The sequence below is a fragment of the Dermacentor silvarum genome, chromosome 3 (genome assembly GCF_013339745.2).
Source record: "Dermacentor silvarum isolate Dsil-2018 chromosome 3, BIME_Dsil_1.4, whole genome shotgun sequence".
Taxonomy (NCBI): domain Eukaryota; kingdom Metazoa; phylum Arthropoda; class Arachnida; order Ixodida; family Ixodidae; genus Dermacentor; species Dermacentor silvarum.
This window is the reverse complement of record NC_051156.1, coordinates 46,446,965-46,462,072: the sequence shown is the minus strand read 5'-3', so window position 1 is coordinate 46,462,072 and position 15,108 is coordinate 46,446,965. Positions and strand designations below refer to the sequence as shown.

General features: G+C 48.8%; 1 protein-coding gene across 1 annotated transcript in view; it reads left to right on the top strand.

Moving 5' to 3' along the window:
- The window catches only part of LOC119444327 (ATP-binding cassette sub-family C member 3-like), a 321,860-nt gene that overhangs the window by 11,096 nt on the left and 295,656 nt on the right, over positions 1 to 15,108 (top strand). The window contains exon 2 of the mRNA XM_049663273.1: positions 1,034 to 1,192. The gene's annotated coding sequence lies outside the window, so the exon portion shown is untranslated. The remainder of the gene's footprint in view (positions 1 to 1,033; positions 1,193 to 15,108) is intronic.

Here is a 15,108-nt window from a genome sequence, read left to right as displayed (position 1 = left end):
CATGTGAAATACCATACATTTAAACTCAATTAGAAGCTATCACTGTGGTTTTCTGACCATAGTCGAAAATGGCGCTGGAGGACGCAAGAGAAATACTTACTCTTTGTTGAGAAATAAAACAAGAATACTCAAGGAAAGTACGTCTTCATCTTGGCTAGAGAATTGTGATTACTTCTTACATCTTCCCAAACTGTTGGAGTGATCTGTCTAAAATTGCGAACATCTCAAGCCTTCGACCCGCCACATTTTGTCAATGTGGTCAACGCGCTTGCGCATACTTGCAGGTCAACATAATATATAGTGAAGCATGCTCGTAAGAGGCCACAAGCGTCCAAGATAGCACTGCAGCAGATGTGTTTAAAAGTACTCGAAGACGTTCATCAATCGTGACAGCCGATGCAGCCTTTCGAAAGAGTGAGAGAGTTCGCAAGTGCGTCTGTGCAGACGCAAGTGCGTCTGCGAGAAAAGTTAACTTTCCCCGCGTTCGCAGCGAGCAGGCGTAGTAGCAGACGACACTTGTAACATTTCTCTCAAAGGCGCAACACTTTCTCATAATACAAAATTTTTATTCCCACAAATATTTGATGAGTATTTTTATATAAGCACATGCACGGTTATTATTGCTGTTGTGAAAGTAAATAAATAATTATTCAATGGCGCTAAATCAGTCAGAACGATGCATACCCTGGTGGTGAACCATGCTTCAATCTCAAAGTCATACAAACTTTATTCAATGTATTATGCATTATATAAAACACAACATAAATAAAATTAATTTTTGCACGAAAATGTTTAATACAGCTTCGTTTACTGCGCCGCATGCAAACGCCACCAGTTTCAAGACAGAAGTCAATCCGAAGCCTGTACTTCCCATCATTCCCATGTAGGTTGAGGCGACGTTCAGGAGAACCCCCGTAGACACTAGCGCCACTTTTCCCTCTAGGTTTTTTATTTAGAAACTCTATGCTTGCAGCGGATAATATATTCCTAACAAAGCAGGCCTCACCTCTACTTACTTTGTTTTATGGCGCAGGAAGACGACGCCTATGGAGCATCGAGAATTGCTGCAGACCTCCTGAAGTGCAGCACGCTTGCTGTGCTTCTAGCTTTTGGCACGTACACGACAGCACAGAACAACTACCCAATAATCCGTCATGGTCCTTTATACACACTTCTCGATGTCACCCAAATGGTATGTAACATACATCCCAAAATTTATTTTGAAGTTTGAAAAAGTGCAAATTATGCAGATCCAATTAATGCGCATGTTGGAATCTATATGAAGTGAAGCGTTTGTGAGGAAGGTAATGAAATGCTATATATTTCCTCATTTCATTAGTGCGTCTTTGGCGTAAAGTAAATCTGCATGTACATGTTTTCTCGCATACCAGTGCTACGCAAATATTACACTGGCTTGTATTTTCGCATTTATTATTTATTTGAAACGGACCGGCTGCTTCTTGGCCGGTGGTGTGTTGTGGTTATGTGCCATAGTATGGGACTGATGACCATCGTCAAGACGCGGCGATCATCTCAAAAAGCAAAGTGTCCATGACGCGATATGTGCCGCCCGCATCCTAGCGAATCCCTTGTTGTGGGTTTGTGCGATTGAATGGAAGTAATCATCATCATTATCAACACGCTGACGCGTTTCGTGGCCGACGCCCCGTTGTCGTCATGTACCATAGCAGGAAATTGTAATCATCTTAAACACGCGGCGATGATCTCGATGAGCTTCTTTGTGGCACGATATGAACCGTCCGCTTCTTGGCCAATCCACCGTTGTGGCTGTATGTGCGTAGTCCTTCCATATTGTAATTTTGACGAAACTCCGCCGTCACGCTATGGGATAGCTTCAAACGCTGCTCCCACTGCGCCACAGAGGGTAAAACCCCTGAAACTTAGTAAAGCAGGGACACTTCCCCCTCCGCCTTCGCTGCTCCTCGTTTGTCGGCTCCTTCGCGCTCCCTCCTCGACCGTGGCGCCACCTGCTATGCCTCAGCTTAGGAGACGATCTTTCGCGGAGTGAATGCACGCATAGCAAGGCGGAGCGCTTTAAGCGCTCACGTTGGCTTTCTAGCTCGGAGTAACTTCGTGTACAGCATAGAATGTCTAAACGGAGTCTTATACAAATTCTGTACCTGAAGATTTTTTCCCTCTTTTGATAACTATTTGAAAAAGTTCCTTAACAAGCGCTAACGCCCTCCCATGACGACTCCACATGTATCGCGTAAGCTACAATAAAGTACGCAACATTTGTCAAGCGCGTGTCACAAGATCTTGTTGTGAATAGTGGCAAATGCCATGTTTACGGCCGAACGCTAGCATCCCAGCCTCCAGCAAGCCCCCAGTAACCTAAACTATCCGCACCGTCTTTGTCAGGTGCATTCTCGACGCGTATCAGTCATGAAGCACAAAGGCTGGCACAGGGCACGAGCGATCGCTGCTCTAAACGTTCGATAGAGTGTAACAAGCTACAGTTCAGTCTACGTGCTAACCTTAGTGCGTGCTCGCCAATTTTTTAAGTATGCGCAAAGGCTCGGAGACGGGCGCTAGTGCTCCTATGTCTCTCTTGCCTCAAAGTCGACAGAAATAGGCACGGCCGGTAATTGTGTCACGAGTCTGCCTACATAGAAAACAAAATAATTTCTTACTACTCGAGAAACCGTGAGTGCAAGACAGTATCTCGGCGACTAGATGTGCCAGATAAACATATATGCAGAAAACATTCACAATGACTGTAAGTGTAAGCAGTAGCCGAAACCTTCAAGTAATCTGTCGTCCTTATTAAAGAAATGACACGTTTGAAGGCGTGTATTTGTCGCAAACGGTTATATTTAGGCACCATTTGTTGTCTCATTACGGGAATAAACGCACCAGCCTAAGTGCCCTACCACGAGTGTGCTCTACACCAAGTGCATCCCAGAGACATGGTGGCCGTACGAATAGTTGAATGAATGAGCAAGCGATCGGTAGGCGATCGTGCGAACGATTAAACGAACGAGCGAACGACCAAACCAAGGAGAAAATTACTAAACGAACGATGAAATGACTAAGTGAACGACTAAACAAGCTACAGAGCGACAAAACGAGAGAGTGAACGACTAAACGAACAGGCAAATGACTATTACGAGTGAACGACTAAACAAGTGATGACTAAACGAGCCAGCGAACGAGCGGGCGACCGCACCATTTCTTTGCGAGTGCTCCACCTCCACTGCCGCATCTAAACCTTCACACACTTTAAAGCTCACGCGAATTCGCACATACTACATCTCAACGACCTATGATGATGTCGTTCGGCGAATTTCGGCAAGAAACGCTCCCCGTAACTCGGTTTCGGTAGAGCACGAGCGCTTTTCATCGGCGCCTTTGTATCGCAAGTCCACCGGGCGACCGCCAACGACGAACACGAACGAAAGACGCAAACAAGGCCATTCGCTCTAAAGAAGTCTAGTAAGTAACAAGAAAAGGCAGAGAGTTGATTTCTTATGATTATTTTTCACGATCAAGCCTCAAAATTTGTCAAAAGGACTGTGCTGAATCTAAAAGTTTCGTAATCAAGTTTTCTCCGGCAGCCTCGCGTGCCCACGAATTCAAGCCTGTTCGCGTACATAATGATTAAGCGCACAAAATACGACCACGCAGTGCCTATATCAACGACGTATACACGTAGCATAGGAATTGTGTTAAAACATACAAATAAATGACAACATGCTCAGTGAACGGTGCTATATGTACCATTGTGACCGTAGCAATGTACCGTATCATTGTACCGATATGTACCGTAGCAAATTACGGAAGCCTCTACGCATAGTAAACCGAGAGACTTGCAAATTACCTCGCATAGTGGTGTAGGGGATGTCTGTCGGAAGTTCTCCTTGCCAATTTGTTGAAGCCACGTCTTTCTTTTTAACCCATAGCGCTTACCAGATGGTATCGCGAAGAGCTTTTTGCCTTCCCTGAATCTATTTCGACATCCGAAGGCGCAGCAGCTCTTTGTAATAAAAAAATGTCGCAGTTTCGCCCGAAAGGCGAAGAATCAATTGCGATAGCAAATTAGTAGAGAGCTGTTCGGAGTAGGGATAGTAGTTTTATCGGCTGCATAAACTTGGACACATTCACTTACTATCTGAATTAAGAAGCGAGGTATCAGCGCTCACAAGCAAACGCGAATAGATGACACTCGATGACCGCAGACAATGACTGTCAAAACACTGGCAGTATGCGCACCCACCCCAGCGAGCGAATGTTCGTGCAGTCTATCGCTCCAACGGAAACTTAGCGGCGAATGCACAGCGCATATAAAGGTCACAGCCGTGTGGAGATCGCTTTCAAGATATGGTGCAGGCGACCGCCGCAGCCGGGCAAAGTACAAGCGCAGTTGTTGGCACAGTAGAAGCTGCCCCCTCCCTCCCGCGCTGCGTTTCCGCTTTCCTCCTTCTCGTGTGCGAGACTGAGTCGCCAGTTCCCCTTGCGCCAGATTGCAAGATACGCATTTGGTGCCGCAGCACAGCGTCGCCCCCCCCCCCCTTTTCATACCCCCACGGCCTTTCGCGTGACGGAAGTCGCGTTTGCTCTCCACCGTGAGTTCGCTCTCCGTGATAGCGGGCGTCCCACGCGCGCTTTCACTCGCACATACGGCACGCGGCGACGATTTTATCGCCCTTCGACTTTATCCGGAACCTCACGGCGACGATGACGGCGACCCCGACGGCAGAAATCCGCTTGAACCGTCTGTATAATTGCTATCGCTATAAAAACACCGCGAACAGACATCGCACTTGCAATAAAACTTAGTTCAGGGCGTTCACGAAGAACACACACAGCGCACACGGAAGGGCAACGGCGCAAACATAGGCTCATGGCGAGTCGGTCGACGCTTCTGAAGCATGAATGGTGGTGGAGCCCGAAACAAACGAAACCTGCACGAGGTCCCTCGTAACACCAGTAGGCCAATAGCGACGCGGCGACGGCCTCGGCGAGGGCGCACGAGGAGGCGGCGGCATTCTTCAAATCGTGTCTCTTTACGAAGTTTCAGGGGTTTTAACAAAGGGAGGGAATAGTTCGTGTACAAAACGCCTGCGCGGTTCCAGACAGGCTGATTAATAGGGTGCGTTCTGTGCATGTGCTGCCCTATTTTATTGTGATAGCAATTATACGGACACTCGAAGGGCATTTCTGCCGTCGCGGTGATGGTTCGAATAAATTCCAGTCACGGTAACATCGTTGACGCGCGCCGTACGCTGTACGTGCGAGTGAAAGCTTGCGAGAGTCAGCTGACGATTGCAGCTCAATCTCGCGCGAGCAAGGGAGACAGGAAGGGCGGAAGCGCGCTGTCTTCTGTGGCGCGCGAGGCACGGGGGAGAGGCGAGGGAGGCGGGCGTTCTACTACGCCGGCTGCTGCTTACGGCACCGTGTCCATGGAGCATGGAAATCCGACGCTGAAGCCTGACGCCGTCCCAAGCATTTTTGAAGGCCTTCTAGAGTATCTCACGAAGCTCAAACCTTGGTCCCACACATCGACAGTTCGACCCCCATGCAAACGACCACTTGGGGGTTGTCGGGTGCGATTGAGAGCGCCGATCATCGCCGTGCCGTGTCGACTTGAGTTCGTTTAAGATTTGTTTTGCCATGTGTTATGAAATGCTTATGCTTTACGCTTTCTTGTATGTAGAAGCAATTGATTATGCATTCTGCATTTATTCCCATTCTTTTCCTGGGGTTTCCTGCACCCCAGTGCATATCAGTGTCATGCTTTTAACACACTTCTTGCATTGTGAATGGTAGCCTATTCGTGACCAGACGCCTATTTGTGCTTTCTGTATGTAGCTAATTTTACATAATAACTAAATGATCGTGCTTGTATGTTGTACTTACACCAACACGTTTTATTTATTTTCCTGAATTAATTATAAAACTGTTCTTTGTCAATTTTTCAACCATGCTAACAATATCAGGACCGGTGATTAGAATATTTTAACCTCTTCTAAATAGTTTCACATTAAGAACCGAAAAACCTAGTCTCGTCGTTTCTCCGACACTTCTAAACGACTGTTTGCTAAGGCATTTGCCTAATTACAGTACAGTTCCAACTGTGCAGTTCCTAATGCTTCACGTTCGCCTTAACCCTATGCTAAAATACGCCCCTAAAACATTTAGTTGTAAGGTTTCTCGTGCATTTAGCCTACATAAATCTCGTTTAGCAGTGGCATCACTTTGGTGAGAATTCTGAAGCGCACGGAGCAGCTCAGTTTCCTTTTTTTTTCCTTTTTTCTTCATTAAGCGAAGTCATTCTATGGAAGCAGCCCAATTGCAGAAACGGTTTCATTGTTTTGATCTCCTAATGAGATACCGCTCACAGTTGAATAGAAAGTCAACATCTGTGCTCGGCGAACAATCTGGCGCTATACACGCATGAGTGGGGGGTGCAACAGCCCAGATGTTTGCCTCTGTTTACAAGTGGCATCAATGGCGCTTTGTTGGCGGTCACATTTCAATAGGTATTTAATGAATAAAACCCGCGTATTTAGATTTAGGTGTACGTTAAAGGACCAAATGTGGTCAAATTTTATCCGCAGTCCCCCACTATGGCATGCGTCATAATCAACCGTGGGAGAGGAGCACAGAGATAGAGAATCTGTCATGACCACTGTGGAACGTGTTGATGTATTTAGTTTACAGAGGGCTAGAACTACAGCTAAACATTCTGGCAGAAAGAGACGTACAGAATCTGGGAGGCGAAGTGAGAGCGACCACTTGAGAAAAGGAGAAATTATTCTAAGTTCAGTCTTTATTTTAGGAAGCGTCCGTGGCAAACACTGTCTTGGTCGGTACCTGCAAAAAGTTATCGTTTGAGATAGAGCTTAGCATGCGGTAAGATAGTGCCTGTGTGTTTATAGGGAAAACATCATGGAACAGAACTTTAATGGAATTGGTGTTGCAACAAACGCGACTCACCTCACGAATTTGGACACGTTTAACTTATGTAGGAGAGTTTGAATAATTTGTTTTGTGTGGTGTGTGAAATGGTGGCCAGTAGAAGCGAAAAAACAAATCTTCCTAGGAGATAAAAACTTTCTTAACGCCTTATAGGGGATTCACACAACCTTAAAAATTATTGTGCAGCTAACAGTCGAAACCTCGTAACAAGAGGAGGGATCCTAGCTTTTAGATGTAAAACTTCACTTGCTACAAATTTAGGTAGTCCTAAACATTACCGCATGGTCTGCCTCTCCAGAAGAACAAGGAGGCGAAGCTTATATGCATCAGCTCTAGAGTACAGTACACTCCCAAATGCCAATACTGGTCGAACGTGCATGCGGCATGATGATAACAGTGTTCTTCGCATTCCTGTTCGATTATTGCTCAGTCTACGTAGCAAACCAACCGCACGAACACCATTCGCTGCAGTATAATCAATGTGCGTTTTCCAAAACAGAGAACCGTCCTATATCACGCGAAAATACTTCACTCTCTCTACTTGTGAGATGATATTGCGAAAAAACAGAGAGCAAGAAGAATAAGAAGAAGCAGTGACTAGCACGCGGCATTAAAAACCGTCCGTTCTTGTTACTGCCTCTGCCGACAAGTGCGTTTCGTTTGTCCCTAGAGTTTCCGACGTCGCGACAATATCTAGCTGATACGAGAGAGAAATATAATGGGGTTCTTTAATGTAAACGCGAGCACTGAACATATGTTAACCTTGAGACAGAGATGCATCGCATCAAGGCATCTTTCTATAACAGACAAGTATGTCTGTTATATTTGCTGATGAGAAAACCACTATCTCATCAGTGCACACATAAGTATGTACGTCATCATGAGTTAGGATGGAACTCAGTGGAATATCACACAAGACTGGAGAAAGTACTGCCCCTTGTGGCACGCCTCTTGACTGCGCGTACCTAGCCGAAGAAATACTGCTTTGGAAGCAATAAAATTCACAGTTTCTTAAGAATTCTGCAATCAATGTCTTAGGGAATTTTGGTAAGGTAATGTTCTGAAGCTGATTCAGTAATATAACATGCTCAACACTGCCATACGATTTTAGATATTTAGAGTAACTAATGCCGCATACTGCTTTTGGCCCCGTGCCAATTGAATACGGCTTTCACGTTTAATTTGAGCCTACCATATTGAGCACTGTGATCTGAAACCAATTTGTTTTGGACTCAGGATCGATCGCCCACGAAGAAATTTTATCGCACCAATATTCATGACTCTTTCAATAAATTTTACGAAATTTGAAGTTAACCTGATGAGCCTAATGCTGTCTACCACGTAACCGTCACGCGGGTTTTTAAGCAAGGGTATGACCTTGCCTGTTTTCCACTCCAACGGAAGCTATGCCCTTATGACGGAATAGTTGATGATGTTTAATAAATGATCTCGTGATTCTTTATATAAAATTTTTAAGATGGACAAAGTGATTCCATAGGGGTCCGCAGCCGCTGATGGAAAGCTTAGTAAGACATCTGATAATTCAGACTCAGAAATTTTCATGACATCTTCCTTAGTTGGTGATATTAATGGAGCTAATGGGAGTTAGGAACAAAAACGACGTTCTAGCGCTCTAGCGATTACCTTCAATGAATCCTTTATTTCTTCGGGAGACAATACTGGTGACTGCGCCTTTATTGGCAGCGGACATATTTTCTTGGCGCGCAGGAAGCTAAACAGTGCACGTTTACAATTTGATGTAGAATGAAATTATAAGTGCTGAATGTCGTACTCATCTAGATTTATCTAGATGATACCAGGTAGAAATATATATGGGGTCTTCAACACTCTCCGTCTACAAGTACCTGCCGAGAATTTGTAATCCAACTAGTTTTGAGGGCATTCATTATGTAACAGTTTCTTCAAAGCTGCCTTTCATTTGCCTGTAGTCACGCGAACAATCAGCATTCCACCAAGGAGAAGAATTCGTTTTAACTGATTAATGGGAAACTGAGACATCCACCCAAATGTAGCAATTTGCTACAATGGAAACCCAACCGGATTCCTCGAAAGAAAGCCTCGCAGTTGAAGAAAAATACGTCCTGGTCCGGGACTCGAACCCGGGACCACCGCCTTTCCGAGGCAGCCGCTATACCATCTGAGCTAACCAGGCAGCTATCAGATGGCAGGGCGAAGCCGAATTTGTCGACAACTCGAAGCAAAGGCCAGTGTTTGATGTTATAGTTCATCGGAAATCCGCTAGGTGGAGATAAGTAATTAAAGGGAAACTGAGACATCCACCCAAATGTAGCAATTTGCTACAATGGAAACCCAACCGGATTCCTCGAAAGAAAGCCTCGCAGTTGAAGAAAAATTCGTCCTGGTCCAGGACTCGAACCCGGGACCACCGCCTTTCCCGGGCAGCCGCTCTACCATCTGAGCTAACCAGGCGGCTAGCAGATGGCAGGGCGAAGTCGAATTTGCCGACAACTCGAAGCAAAGGCAAGTGTTTGATGTTATAGATCTGATTTCCCAGGAAATCCAGATTTCCCACGGGAATCAATTAAAACATAACAAATGCTCAGTGCTTTCGATTTGAGGCTAACGTCAGTCATAGAAGCCATTGAGCTTCGGAAAGAATATCGAAATTTACTGTACGCAAATTAGAAATTCAGGAGGTAGCTGGACGCATAATATTGTTACGTAGGAAGACGCAGACGAAAAGCTATATACAAGTATATTTACAAAGAATTGCGCCGCACTTGGCCAAGAAGCCACAGCCCGCAGTAGCCCCTAATCTTCGTCGTCGTCTTCACAACGCTCGCCTCTTCGTCAAGGCAAATACTGTTCCGTAGCACTACCCCCGGCGGCAAAAGCGCCGTCCCGGAGCGATTAAAGGGCGGACTCTGAAGCAGTGTAGTAGGCCTTGAGCCTACTGATGTGCACGACATCACTAGATGCCAGAGTAGACGGCGAGGTCGAACTCACAGGTTCAATTTGATACGTCACAGGCGTCACCTGGCGCAGCACGCGGTAGGGCCCAGTGTATCGCGAAAGGAGCTTCTCTGAAAGCCCGACGTGACGAGAGGGCGACCACAGGAGCACGAGCGCACCAGGCGAAAACTGTACGTCACGGTGGCGGGCGTTGTACTGACGCTGCTGAGTGGTTTGCGAGGCCGTCAGTCGAGCACGGGCAAGCTGGCGTGCATGGTCGGTGAGAGCGATGGCGTCGCGCGCATACTCGCTTGTTGAGATCGCAGCAGGAGGAAGTGCCGCATCAAGGGGCAAGGTCGGTTCGCGACCGTACAGTAAATAAAATGGAGAAAATCCAGCGGTGTCGTGCCGGGAAGAATTGTACGCAAATGTGACGTAAGAAAGGGCAATGTCCCAGTCGTGGTGGTCCTTGGAAACGTACTTGGACAGCATATCGGTAAGGGTACGGTTTAACCGCTCCGTCAGGCCATTCGTTTGAGGATGGTATGAGGTAGTCAGCTTGTGTTGAGTGGAGCAGGAACGCACAATGTCGGTGATAACTTTCGACAGGAAGTTGCGACCACGGTCAGTAAGCAGCTGTCGCGGGGCGCCATGAACCAAGATAATGTCACGCAAGAGAAAGTCCGCGACGTCAGTGGCGCAACTGGTAGGGAGAGCCCGCGTGATAGCGTATCGGGTGGCGTAATCAGTTGCGACGGCTACCCATTTGTTCCCCGAAGATGACGTGGGAAAGGGGCCGAGGAGGTCTAATCCAACCCGAAAGAACGCTTCCACAGCGACGGTGATCGGCTGGAGATGACCGGCAGGTAGCACCTGAGGTGTTTTCCGACGCTGGCAGGGATCACAGGCAGCAACATAGCGTCGGACGGAGCGAGCGAGACCAGGCCAATAGAAGCGGCGCCGGACGCGGTCGTACGTGCGCGTTACACCAAGATGGCCTGCAGTGGGTGCGTCATGCATCTCAAAGAGCACAGTCCGTCGTAGATGTTTTGGCACGACAAGAAGATCAGATCCATCAGGGACGAAGTTCCTTCGGTACACAGAATGCCGCCGTGGAGGACATATCGGCGAACGGAGGCGTCGGTAGGTGTAGAGCGCAGACGCTCGATGAGTGCTCGCAGCGATAGGTCCCGGTACTGCTCATCGGCGATGTTAGCTAAGTCAGACACAGAGAAAATACCGTTGGCGTTACTACTGTCGGCGTCATCAGGCTCGTCTACCGGGTAGCGAGACAGGCAGTCAGCATCCTTGTGTAGTCGGCCGGATTTGTAGGTAACAGTATACGAATATTCTTGGAGGCGTAAGGCCCAGCGACCAAGTCTTCCTGTAGGATCTTTCAGTGAGCATAACCAGCAAAGCGCGTGGTGGTCTGTGACAACGGAAAAGGGCCTGCCATATAAGTATGGACGGAACTTCGCAACCGCCCAAACTAGGGCCAGACACTCACGCTCAGTGATGGAATAGTTGCGCTCGGAGGGTGAAAGGAGCCTGCTGGCGTAAGCGATAACACGGTCGCTGCCGCACTGGCGTTGTGCCAGTACCGCGCCAATTCCGTGGCCGCTGGCATCAGTACGAACTTCGGTAAGCGCAGAAGGATCGAAGTGGGCCAGAACGGGAGGCGTTGTGAGGAGGTCGATTAGATGCGAGAACGCAGAGGCCTCGTTATCGCCCCACTGGAAAGGGGTGTCTTTTTTCAAAAGCTCCGTTAGTGGTCGTGCTATTGCCGCGAAATTTTTCATGAAACGGTGGAAGTACGAACAAAGGCCGACGAAGCTCCGCACATCTTTGACACACTTCGGAACAGGGAAGTGCGTAAAAGCATGGATCTTTCCTGGGTCCGGTTGCACTCCGTGCGCGTCAACGAGATGTCCAAGGACAGTAATCTGGCGACGGCCGAATTGGCACTATGATGCGTTGAGTTGTAGACCGGCTCGACGAAAAACGTCCAGGACTGCTGAGAGGCGCTCCAAGTGTGTAGCGAACGTTGGGGAGAATACTATAAAGTCGTCTAAGTAGCACAGGCACGTGGACCATTTGAAGTCATGAAGAAGGGAGTCCATCATGCGTTCAAAAGTGGCAGGAGCATTACGTAGACCGAAAGGCATCACTTTGAATTGATAAAGACCGTCGGGTGTTACAAAAGCAGTCTTCTCGCGGTCTAGATCGTCCACGGCAATCTGCCAGTAGCCGGAGCGAAGGTCAATATAGGAGAAATAGCGAGCACCGTGGAGGCAGTCAAGGGCGTCATCAATCCGAGGTAGGGGATACACGTCCTCTTTGGTAACCCTGTTCAGGTGGCGATAATCCACGCAAAAGCGCCATGAGCCATCCTTCTTTTTTACCAGTACAACAGGTGACGCCCATGGACTACACGACGGTTCAATAATGTTCTTGGCAAGCATTTTGCGAACTTCAGCGTGAATAACTTGACACTCAGCCGGGGACACTCGATACGGACGGCGATGAATAGGAGGGGCATCGCCGGTATTATAGCGATGTTTAACAGCTGTAGTTTGGGCCAAGGGACGATGGTTAAATTCAAAAATATCGCGGTAGGATAACAGAACGCGGTAGAGCTCACGAGCGTGCTCGGACGGCATGTCGGGCGCAATCATTTTCTGTAAGTCGGCAATGGCACAAGTTGCCGACTGCGATGGTAGAGGAGGATCGGCTGAATTGTCGTCTACTGCAATAGATGCTACTGAGTGATCCTCGAATGAGCAAAGCTGGGCCATAGACATCCCGCGTGGCAGCACTTGTGCCGTCAAGCCAAAATTGACCACTGGCAGGCAGACGCAATTCGCCGTAACAGATAAAAGTGTATGGGGCACTGTGATCCCGTGTGTAAGCAGGACGTCTTGCATGGGAGCCGCGATGTAGTGACCGTCGGGCACTGGTGGGGATGACACAAGTCAACGTAGGTCAGTGCCGAAGGTGGCAAGTGAACGAAGTCGACGGAACTGAGGTGACTAGGGTATGGTTCAGATAGATCCAGAACAGGCAGGTCAAGGCGGAGAGTACTGGCGCAACAGTCGATGAGAGCAGAATGCGCGGAGAGGAAGTCCAAGCCGAGGATGATGTCGTGGGGACAGTGGGCGATGACTGTGAATAGCACGATAGTGGAGCGATCGGCGAAGGAGACGCGGGCGGCACACATACCAATTACGGGGGTGTTCCGCCATCGGCGACACGGACAGCAGGCGTCGGGGGCGGGGATGTGAGTATCTTCTTCAGCCGGTTACGAAGGTCAGCACTCATTACGGATACACGCGCCCCAGTGTCTATAAGAGCAGATACAGAAACACCGTCGACTTGCACGTCAAGAAGGTTCAGATGAGTGGGCAACGTCAGTAGAGGATTTGGCGGCGTAGGGAGCAATGCAGCGTCACCTCGAGGCGCTGCATCGTCTAGTTTTCCGGCTGGGAGCGGCGTCCGAAGGGAGTCGGCGAATAGGAGCGACGGGGCTGAGGAGAGCGAGAATGTCGTCGTTGGGGCGAAGGCGAACGAGAATAGCGGCGGTTCGGCGCAGGAGAATCAGTGGCGGCATTATCGGAGCGAGCGGCATAGGGTCGAGAAGGGCCACCTGGGCGAGAGTAGGCAGTATAAGTAGACCGGGTCGGGGAACTCCAACGAGTGCGACAGTGGCGAGAAATGTGCCCGATTCTACGGCAGTGAAAACAAATGGGCTTGTAGTCAGCAGTGCGCCATTCAGATGGGTTGCGGAAACGTGGTGGGTAATAAGATTTGGGACGGGGCGTAATCGAAGAAGCCGGATGGGTATCAGGGCGATGGGCCGAGCAGACGGTGTGAAGACCCATGTTCGCGAACTCCTGGCGGACAACTGCCTGGATCAGGGAAACCGTGATTGCAGGTGCGTTGGAGGAGGTGGAGTCGAAGGCAGCCGGATAGGCGGCCTCAATCTCACGCCGAACGATCCTGGTAACATCACCAGTATTGTTGGGACGAGGAGCGTCGGCACAGGAAGATGTCGCTGGGGTGTTGGGCAGACGGGCAAACTGCTGGTCGATACGTCGGCTTTTAGGGAGTTCCAGGCGGCGACACTCTTTTATAACTGCATCCACCGTCGCCACGTTGTTGAATACGAGCAAGTTGAAGGCGTCATCGACAATGCCTTTGAGGATGTAGGAAACCTTGCCTGGCTCAGTCATGTGTGCGTCAACTTTGCGGCACAGAGCCAAGACGTCTTGGATGTATGTGACGTAGGGCTCTGTGGACGTCTGCACACGGCCGGATAAAGCCCTCTGCGCGGCAAGTTGGTGACCGTAGGGGTTGCCGAACAAGTCTCGGAGCTTTTGTTTAAGCGAATCCCAACTGGTGATCTCCTCTTCGTGTGTCCGAAACCAAACTGGAGGTGTGCCACCGAGGTAAAAGAGTGCGTTGGCGAGCATGATAGTAGGGTCCCACCGGTTATTGCGGCTGACGTGTTCGTACAGGCTGATCCAGTCGTCGACGTCTTCCCCATCTTTGCCCGAGAATACGCCAGGATCGCGGGAAGCGGGGAGAGCGATGTAGGTCGTCGAAGTGGCAGCAGGTGTCGGAGCCGGCTGAGTCGAGCTGTCGTCGGCGGGAGCCATGACGGAAGGCTCGACGTACCGTCCACTGCGAAGCTCCGTGACGAGGTACAGGGAATGTCCACCTCCACAAGATATGTTACGTAGGAAGACGCAGACGAAAAGCTATATACAAGTATATTTACAAAGAAATGCGCCGCACTTGGCCAAGAAGCCACAGGCCGCAGTAGCCTCTAACCTTCGTCGTCGTCTTCACACTGCTCGCCTCTTCGTCAAGGCAAATACTGTTCCGTAGCAATATCAAAAATGACCGGCATGTGGTCGCTATTTGTGGCATGATCAACAGTCGAGCAGGTGGACCGGAAGGTGCTTGAGCTTGCAAAAGTTAAGTCTAGGGCAGAAGCAGCCTGACCTCTAACGAAAGTAGGTAGTTCTGAATTTACATACGTAAGATTGTTGTCCTGGGACCAATCCCAGAAGCGATTGCGACTCTAATCTGTTTTTAATACCCGTGCAGTATGATGGTAGTTAACCACCAGCTAGTATATATGTTTTTTTCCGAAAGTAGTAATTGTAGTATCCAAAGCGTGCGAAAATATGCATTGGCTATCAAAATGTCCGACAGGCCGGAAGTCTTGTG